The sequence below is a fragment of the Salvelinus fontinalis genome, chromosome 12 (assembly GCF_029448725.1).
Source record: "Salvelinus fontinalis isolate EN_2023a chromosome 12, ASM2944872v1, whole genome shotgun sequence".
NCBI lineage: Eukaryota > Metazoa > Chordata > Actinopteri > Salmoniformes > Salmonidae > Salvelinus > Salvelinus fontinalis.
The window spans coordinates 38,607,345-38,619,357 of record NC_074676.1 but is presented as its reverse complement, the minus strand read 5'-3'; the positions used below and the strand labels follow the sequence as shown (position 1 = coordinate 38,619,357).

Genomic DNA, 12,013 nt, shown 5'->3' with positions numbered 1-12,013 from the left:
AAGCTTAGAAGCTATTATAATACAATGCCATTATTTCCCCCCACATTGACTGCACATATATTTACATTTGCCGACATTCCCTTTGCATGTATAGGTTGGCCCCCAATGATTCAGAGGTAATTTGCATCTGATTGCTGTTTGTCAACCAATGATTTGACTCTACGACCGTGAGCACGCCTTAAATTAGTCAAGATACAATGTAACCTGTGAATCAAGCCATACATTGAAATCGGATTAGATGTGTGTAACGGAATAGAAATACCACAATCAATTGATATCAGTTTACTACTATATATGAAATATACAATCGTTAACCACCAGAACGCCTTAGATTCAGGAGGAAATCAGGAATATTTCTTCCGGTTCCCAAGAATGCAAAAATAAAACGGAAGCTGATTTGGTAAGTATTTTTTTTCTCTTATTGCGACTCGCACGCTCGGTCTGGAATTCATTATACAAGCAGGAGTCTTATCCTGCCTAATGATGTTGTATATGTTCCTGGGATAATTAAGATACGATATCATGTCTGATTCAACTTGACTAATCGGATACAGCCCAATGTGTACATGCCCCTTTTGATATTTAAGAATATGTTTATTTATATATCGCTTTTCATTACACGTTGAATCTCAAAGTCGCTTTAAAAACAAAACAAGCAGAAAACAATTTAACAAAACAAAAGTAGGAGTATCTGGCAGTTCTTGGTCGATGGTCTTCCACAGTTTTAGATGATGGGCAGTGCGTAAAGGTAGAATCTTGAGCGGATGGAGCATTGATAGTACAGTACGCAGAGAGTTAGAGACATCTGACAGACAGGCCACGGAGTTCTCCATCCGGAACCTCGTTTTCGATGTTCACAGCTCCTCCTCTGTAGGTAGGCTGGATCGTCCACCTGGGTGATGCTTTGGCGGCTGTAAAAGCGCCAGTAAGAACACCACTCCCAGTAGCAGTCCTAAAAAGCCCACTACCAGGGGAGCCTCTGCAACACCTCACACCGCATATGTGGCGATGTTCCAAGTAATTAAATGATCGTTTAGAATTTGGGTTGATTTTGCATTTGCAAATAGTAAAGTACATCACTCATATACTTTCTAATATATAAAAAGCTATTATATGTTGTATCGTAGCTTAGTGTGCTATGTTAGGCTACCTGTTGCTCACATTGGCTGTAGGAATTGGGAAGTTGCCAAAAGATTCTGGAAACGGTATTTACATTTCCTAAAGTCAAATTAAATAGAACTGTCAAGCGTTCAATTGACCTGCTTTTTGTGTTGATGTTTTCCACCACATTTAAGACAATATAGCCTATTTGTTTAGTGAGTCATTTAAGTAGGCTACAAAGTAGCCACAACTCGACTGATAAATACATAATTTTAGTTGCTCATTTCTTGAAACGCATATGATGATCATTCTATATGTGGGCATATATTCGTTTCATGAAAGTTATAAACATAAAAAACGAAATACCTATTATATTTATCATGTGAATTACATTAGATGGATTGCATAGAATTAATTGGTCCTTTTCAGAATAGTCTTTGAATTGACTTTTTGTATATATATAAAAGTTGCAAGGGGATAGGAGGAGCGTCACGTAAAAGGCTTTGCATGGTCAATTTGATATCTGCAGTTGCCATACAGCGTTTACTGCGATAGTGGCTCTGCAGAAGTCAGGGCATTTATACTTCTTGGGCTTTGCTGAACAGAGGTGTTGTGTATAAGTTTTCAAGAAGGGGAGTTTGTGTTTATACTGGACCTCCCGCCCCCAACCTGTCGTCAACCAATCATGTCAATGCGGAGCTATATGGAGCCCATTTTACAACATTTGGGTGGCACACGTCGATGCGGTACGTAGCTGATTTGAATAACTGGTTATTAATATGTCTTAATTTCATATTAACCAGACAAATATCAATCCAAAACAGGCTTTTCTCTCCCTATCATACCCAGCCTCCAAGGCAGTATCTCTACTTGAAAGTTTTGGACAGCATGGCAAATTATTTTAAATTTTAGTGCAATTTTATTACACATTTCATGCAACTACTTATTTTGCCATGGGGCAGAGAGAGAGAAAAAAGTTGTACAGCTTATTTCCTGCAATTCTACCCATTTTGCCATGTTAATGATATCTACCTGGGGCCATAAGAGACTGATGAAACCATAGTGGATCACTTTGTGCCTGTCCATATTGCAGTGGAGGCTCCTCAGAGGAACAAGGGCAGGACCATCCTCCTCAGTGAATTTAATTTAAAATATACATTTTTAAACATTTAAAGTTATCCTTTTTAGATAAAACTATACTAAATATAATCACATCACCAAATAATTGATTAAAACACTGTTTTGCAATGAAGGTCTACCGTAGCCTCAACCACACTCTGTAGGGTAACACCATGGTGTAGCCGGAGGACAGCTAGCTTCCGTCCTCCTCTGGGTACATTGACGTCAGTCCAAAACCTAGGAGGCTCATGCCTTCCATAGACTTTCACAGTAATTATGACAACTTCCGGAGGAAGTTGCAGCATGAACTGACATGTTGTCCACCCAATCAAAGGAGTAGAGAACGATCATGTGTACTGAATGCATAAGCTACAGTTAGCTAGCACTGCAGTGCATAAAATGTGGTGAGTAGTTGACTCAAAGAGAAAGTCAATAGTTGAACAGTTTTGAACAAATTAATTTCTTCAAAAATGAAGAAGAAGCAATATAAACTGCTTACTGACTATACACTGTAAAGTTACTGCATGATTGTAGTGGGTTTACTAACACGTTAGTTCTGTTGACTATGATGTTACTTTAGCTAATATAGTGACAACAATGTAGGCTGTGTGTAGCGGTTATGATATTGTTCGGCTTGGAAAGGTTTTTTCGCCTGGTCACATTCAGATTCAGAGAATTTTAATGTGCTCAGAGAGGCAATTCATTTTGCAGCAGCTGATGTGTTGTGCATTGAAGTCCACAAACGAAGGGACAAGGTGAGAGGAGGAGAGCGCATAGAAGGAATACAACGTAGCTGCTATGAATGTGAACTGTTTTTACGCCTGATTAGAGGTGTAAGTCATTCTGCCGATTATGTTGAAAAACATTTATGTTGGACTAATGATCACACCCTTGATCAGCTAGATGCAGGAAAGAGTGTGCAAGGCGGTATTGAATGTGTCACTCTCTGTCCATGTGTCACTGTCTGTCACCTACATTTCTCCTCTTGACCTGTGTGCACCTACGTTGGAAAATTTAATTCGTAGACTAGGTTGTAGAAATCACATGATGGGAAAATTCTACTATCACGTAGTAGCCTAAACCTATTTATGTTACATTGAACTGGGTGAACAGAATATGAATGGCAGTCATTTAATATGCTGTAATAGAAATAAGGCCATGCTCATGAAAAACACAAAATCGTTCTCCCTCATCTTAAACGGCTCTGACCTCCACTGATTTATAGCCTACTGTAACTCAGCATCCCATGCACATCCCTTTTCCAATGGAGGGCCATTTTCCTTATTTGCCTGCAATGAGGCCTCTTTAAGAAAAGGGGGATTTGCTCAGTGATTGGACCTCTGTGGATTATAAACGTATGGTAGGCGATCAAGTTCAGGTCTTAAAACCCCGATGTCTTTGCATAATGAATGCAGTCTAATGAATAACATGCCTTGTTAAGGCAGAGTTTACGTTACTGCTGGCCACTGTTGTTGTATACAGGAAATGATGTTTGGAATGTGCTCAGAGTCCAAGCTGGGCTCACCAAGGGAGCGCTTTTGTAGTGTAACTGAAATTGTGAGTAGGAAACAAGCAGGTACTGATGGTTTTACATGTGCCATTTATTATAAACTCAGCAAAAAAAGAAACGTCCTCACTGTCAACTGCGTTTATTTTCAGCAAACTTAACATGTGTAAATATTTGTATGACCATAACAAGATTCAACAACTGAGACATAAACTGAACAAATTCCACATACATGTGACTAACAGAAATGTAAAAATGTGTCCCTGAACAAAAAAGGGGTCAAAATCAAAAGTAACAGTCAGTATCTGGTGTGGCCACCAGCTGCATTAAGTACTGCAGTGCATCTCCTCCTCATGGACTGCACCAGATTTGCCAATTCTTGCTGTGAGATGTTACCCCACTTTTCCACCAAGGCACCTGCAAGTTCCCGGACATTTCTGGGGGGAATGACCCTAGCCCTCACCCTCCGATCCAACAGGTCCCAGATGTGCTCAATGGGATTGAGATCTGGGCTCTTCACTGGCCATGGCAGAACACTGACATTCCTGTCTTGCAGGAAATCACGCACAGAACGAGCAGTATGGCTGGTGGCATTGTCATGCTGTAGGGTCATGTCAGGATGAGCCTGCAGGAAGGGTACCACATGAGGGAGGAGGATGTCTTCCCTGTAACGCACAGCGTTGAGATTGCCTGCAATGACCACAAGCTCAGTCCGATGATACCGCCCCAGACCATGACGGACCCTCCACCTCCAAAATCGATCCCGCTCCAGAGTACAGGCCTCTGTACGGACATTGCAATTTATTGCCCTGGCCACATATGCAGTCCCCATGCCTCCTTTCAGCATGCCTAAGGCACATTCACGCAGATGAACAGGGACCCTGGGCATCTTTCTTTTGGCGTTTTTCAGAGTCCGTTGTAAGGTCTCCATTTTCATACCTGTGACCTTAATTGCCTACCGTCTGTAAGCTGTTAGTGTCTTAACGACCGTTCCACAGGTGCATGTTCATTAATTGTTTATGGTTCATTGAACAAGCATGGGAAACCGTGTTTAAACCTTTTACAATGAGGATCTGTGAAGTTATTTGGATTTTTACGAATTATCTTTGAAAGACAGGGTCCTGAAAAAGGGATGTTTCTTTTTTTCCTGAGTTTATGATTTGTACATAGTGTAGTTTAGAGATAATGGCTTTTTCTAGAAAGCCGAGGAGTCAGCTGATCTTTACATTGTGGAAAATATTCCTAGCTCCTCCCTTTATTTCTGCACATTGTGTCTTGAATGCTCAATATACAGTTTTAGTCGGAAGTTTACATGCACCTTAGCCAAATACATTTAAACTCAGTTTTTTACAATTCCTGACATTTAATCCAATTAAAAATTCCCAGTCTTAGGTAAGTTAGGATCACCACTTTATTTTAAGAATGTCAGAATAATAGTAGAGAAAATGTAACGGGTGTCGTAATCCTCCTCCTCAGACGAGGAGAGGAGAGAAGGATCGGAGGACCAAAACGCAGCGGGTGTTGAATACATAATGATTTATTAGACACGACGAAACAATGACACGAACTATACTTGAGAAAACTACAAAATAACAAAACGAATGTGTAGACAGACCTGAACAATACGCACTTACAAATAACACGAAGAACGCACGAACAGGGAAAATAGACTACACAAAAGAACGATGTACAAAACAAACCGAAAACAGTCCCATGTGGTGCGCAGACACAGACACGGAAGACAACCACCCACAACGAACACTGTGAAACAACCTACCTAAATATGACTCTCAATTAGAGGAACGCCAAACACCTGCCTCTAATTGAGAGCCATACCAGGCAACCCTTAAACCAACATAGAAACAGACAACATAGAATGCCCACCCAAACTCACGTCCTGACCAACTAACACATACAACAAACTAACAGAAATAGGTCAGGAACGTGACATAACCCTCCCCCTAAGGTGCGAACTCCGGGCGCACCAGCACAAAGTATAGGGGAGGGTCTGGGTGGGCATCTGACCACGGTGGTGGCTCAGGCTCTGGGCGAGTTCCCCACCCCACCATAGTCAATCCCAGCTTACGTCTTCCCCTTAGAATGACCACCCTCCTATTACACCCACTTAATTTACATGGTACCATCAAGATAAGGGGCAGCACCAGGATAAGGTAGCGCAGGACAGAGAGATAGCTCAAGACAGAGAGGTAGGTCAAGATAGAGAGGTAGCTCAGGATAGAGGGGCAACTCCGGACTGAAGGGCAGCTCCGGACAGAGAGACAGCTCTGGACTGAGGGGCAGTTCAGGATTAATGGCCGCTCTGGGCTGAGAAGCAGCTCATGGCTGGCTGACGGCTCTGGACGCTCATGGCTGGCTGACGGCTCTGGACGCTCATGGCTGGCTGACGGCTCTGGACGCTCATGGCTGGCTGACAGCTCTGGACGCTCATGGCTGGCTGACGGCTCTGGACGCTCATGGCTGGCTGACGGCTCTGGACGCTCATGGCTGGCTGACGGCTCTGGACGCTCATGGCTGGCTGACGGCTCTGGACGCTCATGGCTGGCTGGCGGCTCTGGACGCTCATGGCTGGTTGGCGGCTCTGGCAGATCCTGTCTGGTTGGCGGCTCTGGCAGATCCTGACTGACGAATGGCTCTAGCGGCTCCTGACTGACTAACGGCTCTGACGGCTCGAGACAGACGGGCGGCTCTAATGGCTCGGGACAGACGAATGGCTCAGACGGCGCTGGGGAGACGGATGGCTCAGACGGCGCTGGGGAGACGGATGGCTCAGATGGCGCTGAGGAGACGGATGGCTCAGATGGCGCTGAGGAGACGGATGGCTCAGATGGCGCTGAGGAGACGGATGGCTCAGACGGTGCTGAGGAGACGGATGGCTCAGATGGCGCTGCGGAGACGGATGGCTCAGACTGATCCTGTCTAGCGGAAGGCTTTGGCTGCTCCTGTCTGGCGGAAGGCTCTAGCGGCTCCTGTCTGGCGGAAGGCTCTAGCGGCTCCAGTCTGGCGGAAGGCTCTGTAGGCTCATGGCAGACGGGCAGCTTTGCAGGCTCATGGCAGACGGGGGGCTTTGAAGGCTCAATACAGATGAGCAGTTCATGCGGCGCTTGGCAGACGGACAGTTCAGGCGCCGTTGGGCAGACGGCAGACTCTGGCCGGCTGAGACGCACTGTAGGCCTGGTGCGTGGTGCCGGAACTGGAGGCACCGGACTGGAGACACGCACTTCAAGCCTAGTGCGGGGAGCAGGGACAGGGCACACTGAATTCTCAAAGCGCACTATAGGCCTAGTGCGTGGTCCCGGCACTGGTGGTACCAGGCTAAGGGCACGCACCTCAGGACGAGTACGGGGAGAAGGAACAGTGTGTACAGGGCTCTGGAGACGCACAGGTGGCTTAGTGCGTGGTGCCGGAACTGGAGGCACTGGGCTGGAGACACGCACCATAGAGAGAGTGCGTGGAGGAGGAACAGGGCTCTGAAAACGCACTGGAAGCCTGGTGCGTGGTGTAGGCACTGGTGGTACTGGGCTGGGGCGGGGAGGTAGCGCCGGAAATACCGGACCGTGCAGGCGTATTGGCTCCCTTGAACACTGAGCCTGCCCAACCTTACCTGGCTGAATGCTCCCCGTCGCCCGACCAGTGCGGGGAGGTGGAATAACCCGCACCGGGCTATGTAGGCGAACCGGGGACACCATGCGTAAGGCTGGTGCCATGTAAGCCGGCCCGAGGAGACGTACTGCCGGCTCAATACTCAATCTAGCCCTAGCAGTGCGGGGAGGTGGAATAACCCGCACCGGGCTATGAACACGTACAGGAGACACCGTGTGTCTGACCAACTAACACATACAACAAACTAACAGAAATAGGTCAGGAACGTGACAGAAAATGTATTTATTTCAGCTTGTATTTCACAATCCCAGTGGGTCAGAAGTTTACATACACTCAATTAGTTTTTGGTAGCATTGCCTTTAAATTGTTTAACTTGGGTCAAACATTTTGGGTAGCCTTCCACAAGCTTCCCACAATAAGTTGGGTGAATTTTGGCCCATTCCTCCTGACAGAGTTGGTGTAACTGAGTCAGGTTTGCAGGCCTCCTTGCTCGCACACACTTTTTCAGTTCTGCCCACAATGTTCTATAGGATTGAGGTCAGGGCTTTGTGATGGCCACTCCAATACCTTGACTGTGTTGTCCTTAAGCCATTTTGCCACAGCTTTGGAAGTATGCTTGGGGTCATTGTCCATTTGGAAGACCCATTTGTGACCAAGCTTTAATTTCCTGATTGATGTCACAAGATATTTCTTAAATTATGTGGATACATTGTTCTTCCTCATGATGCCATCTATTTTGTGAAGTGCACCAGTCCCTCCCGCAGCAAAGCACCCCCACACATGATACTGCCACCCCCGTGCTTCACGGTCGGCAAGGTGTTCTTCGCTTGCAAGCCTCCCCCTTTTCCTCCAAACATAACGATGGTCATTATGGCCAAACAGTTCTATTTTTGTTTCATCAGACCAGAGGACATTTCTCCAAAAAGTACGATCTTTGTCCCCATGTGCAGTTGCAAACCGTAGTCTGTTTTTTTATGGCGGTTTTTGAGCAGTGGCTTCTTTCTTGCTGAGCAGCCTTTCAGATTATGTCGATATAGGACTCGTTTTACTGTGGATATACAGTGGGGAGAACAATATTGGATACACTGCCGGTTTTGCAGGTTTTCCTACTTACAAAGCATGTAGAGGTCTGTAATTTTTATCATAGGTACACTTCAACTGTGAGAGACGGAATTGAAAACAAAAATCCAGAAAATTACGTTGTATGATTTTTAAGTAATTAATTTGCATTTTATTGCATGACATAAGTATTTGATACATCAGAAAAGCAGAACTTAATATTTGGTACAGAAACCTTTGTTTGCAATTACAGAGATCATACGTTTCCTGTAGTTCTTGACCAGGTTTGCACATACTGCAGCAGGGATTTTGGCCCACTCCTCCATACAGACATTCTCCAGATCCTTCAGGTTTCGGGGCTGTCGCTGGGCAATACGGACTTTCAGCTCCCTCCAAAGATTTTCTATTGGGTTCAGGTCTGGCTAGGCCACTCCAGGACCTTGAGATGCTTCTTACGGCGCCACTTCTTAGTTGCCCTGGCTGTGTGTTTCGGGTCGTTGTCATGCTGGAAGACCCAGCCACGACCCATCTTCAATGCTCTTACTGAGGGAAGGAGGTTGTTGGCCAAGATCTCGCGATACATGGCCCCATCCATCCTCCCCTCAATACGGTGCAGTCGTCCTGTCCCCTTTGCAGAAAAGCATCCCCAAAGAATGATGTTTCCACATCCATGCTTTACGGTTGGGATGGTGTTCTTGGGGTTGTACTCATCCTTCTTCTTCCTCCAAACACAGCGAGTGGAGTTTAGACCAAAAAGCTATATTTTTGTCTCATCAGACCACATGACCTTCTCCCATTCCTCCTCTGGATCATCCAGATGGTCATTGGCAAACTTCAGACGGGCCTGGACATGCGCTGGCTTGAGCAGGGGGACCTTGCGTGCGCTGCAGGATTTTAATCCATGACGGCGTAGTGTGTTACTAATGGTTTTCTTTGAGACTGTGGTCCCAGCTCTCTTCAGGTCTTTGACCAGGTCCTGCCGTGTAGTTCTGGGCTGATTCCTCACCTTCCTCATGATCATTGATGCCCCACGAGGTGAGATCTTGCATGGAGCCCCAGATCGAGGGTGATTGACCGTCATCTTGAACTTCTTCCATTTTCTAATAATTGCGCCAACCGTTGTTGCCTTCTCACCAAGCTGCTTGCCTATTGTCCTGTAGCCCATCCCAGCCTTGTGCAGGTCTACAATTTTATCCCTGATGTCCTTACACAGCTCTCTGGTCTTGGCCATTGTGCAGAGGTTGGAGTCTGTTTGATTGAGTGTGTGGACAGGTGTCTTTTATACAGGTAACGAGTTCAAACAGGTGCAGTTAATACAGGTAATGAGTGGAGAACAGGAGGGCTTCTTAAAGAAAAATTAACAGGCCTGTGAGAGCCGGAATTCTTACTGGTTGGTAGGTGATCAAATACGTATGTCATGCAATAAAATGCAAATTAATTACTTAAAATCATACAATGTGATTTTCTGGATTTTTGTTTTAGATTCCGTCTCTCACAGTTGAAGTGATAAAAAATTGATAAAAAATTACAGACCTCTACATGCTTTGTAAGTAGGAAAACCTGCAAAATCAGCAGTGTATCAAATATTTGTTCTTCCCACTGTAGATACTTTTGTACCTGTTCCCTCCAGCATCTTCACATGGTCCTTTGCTGTTGTTCTGGGATTGATTTGCACTTTTCGCACCAAAGTACGTTCATCTCTAGGAAACAGAACGCGTCTACTTCCTGAGCTGTATGACGGCTGCGTGGTCCCATGGTATTTATACTTGTGTACTATTGTTTGTACAGATGAACGTGGTACCTTCAGGCATTTGGAAATTGCTCCCAAGGATGAACCAGATTTGTGGAGGTCTACAATTTTTTTTCTGAGGTCTTGGCTAATTTCTTTTGATTTTCCCATGATGTCAAGCAAAGATGCAGTGAGTTTGAAGGTAGGCCTTGAAAAAGTACTTGTCATGCACAAAGTAGATGTCCTAACCAACTTGCCAAAACTATAGTTTGTTAACAAGAAATTTGTGGAGTGGTTGAAAAACTAGTTTTAATGACTCCAACCTAAGTGTATGTAATCTTCTGACTTCAACTGTACATTTTGTGTTATAACATAATTATTCAGTATTTCCACTTAACACATGACACAAATTCTGGAATTATATATATTATATATTTTTGCTGACAACATTCCCAGTGTCACGTTCTGACCATAGTTCTTTTGTGTTTTTGTTGTTTTAGTGTTGGTCAGGACGTGAGCTGAGTGGTTAATCTATATTGTGTGTCTAGTTTTCCTGTTTCTGTGTTTGGCCTGATATGGTTCCCAATCAGAGGCAGGTGTTAGTCGTTTGTCTCTGATTGGGAGCCATATTTAGGTAGCCTGTTTTGTGTTGGGTTTTGTGGGTGGTTGTCTTCTGTCTTTGTGTCTATGCACCAGATAGGACTGTTTCGGTTTTTCACATTTGTTGTTTTGTAATTTTGTAGTGTTCACGTTTATCGTCTTTATTAAAACATGTTGAACACTAACCGTGCTGCGCTTTGGTCCTCTCCTTCGTCCACAGAAGAAAGCCGTTACACCCAGCATCAATCTGCAGACATTTTATGAAAAAGTTGTAAAACAAGGGCAATTTGTAGAACAGCGAGAACTTCTTCATCCTTGTCATTACATTACAGTATCTAAAACCAGTTTAAACTGGCAACTGATCTATGTCTTTAAGCTATGATTCATCCAATAGTTCTATTCAACGGTCTCTTTCCAGGCACAGTGGAAGTACACTCACCTAACAGCTTACTTGTTTATGAAAACACAGGCAAAATATGGGAAAAAATCTGGGTCTTATATTTGCCTGTTAAATGTTGTGTTTTTATAGACACGTAAATATCTCAATGTGGTTGAGTTTATATCCGTTTTAGCTATTGTGACAACTCTAGAAATGACATGCGTAAAAATATTGTTACTGTCCAATCTCACATTTACATTTTAGTAATTTAGCAGACACTCTTATCCAGGGCAATTTACAGGAATTAGGGTTAAGTACCTTGCTCAAGGGCACATGGACAGATTTTTTTACCTAGTCGGCTTGGGGATTTGAATCCGCGACCTTTCGGTTACTGGCCCACTGCTCTTAAGTGCTAGGCTATCTACCTCTATCTCTACAGTGAAATTACAGTTCTACTTGTGTGAAATAGGACAAATTATAAACACCCACCCCAAAATTATTAAGTTAGGATAGCCTGAACATGTGAAAGTTGGTATGGTGTCTGTTGCTTGTTCAGTAGTGGTCAGTATTTGTGGTATTTAGTGATCAATAGTTGGGGTCAGTAGTTGTGTGGTTATGGTCATAAGTTGTTGTGGTCACAAGTTGTGTGGTTGTGTTCAGAAGTTGTGTGGTTTTGATCATAAGTTGTTGTGGCCACTCTATGTGGCCAGAAGTTGTGTGGTTGAGGTCAGTAGATGTGTAGTTGTGTTCACTCAATGTGGTCAGCAGTTGTGTGGTTGTGGTCAGTAGTTGTGTGGTCAGAAGTTCTGTGGTTGTGGTCAGATGTTGTGGTCAGTTGTTGTGTGGTTGTGGTCACTAGATGTGGTAAGCAGTTGTTTGGTTGTTGTCAGAAGTTCTG

General features: G+C 44.4%; 1 protein-coding gene across 2 annotated transcripts in view; it reads left to right on the top strand.

The window, feature by feature from the left end:
* Nucleotides 1-165: 165 nt before the first annotated feature.
* LOC129867344 (AT-rich interactive domain-containing protein 3A-like) overlaps nt 166-12,013 on the top strand; it is a 68,638-nt gene continuing 56,790 nt past the window's right edge. For both annotated transcript variants that reach the window (XM_055940691.1, XM_055940690.1), the window contains exon 1: nt 166-400. The gene's annotated coding sequence lies outside the window, so the exon portion shown is untranslated. The remainder of the gene's footprint in view (nt 401-12,013) is intronic.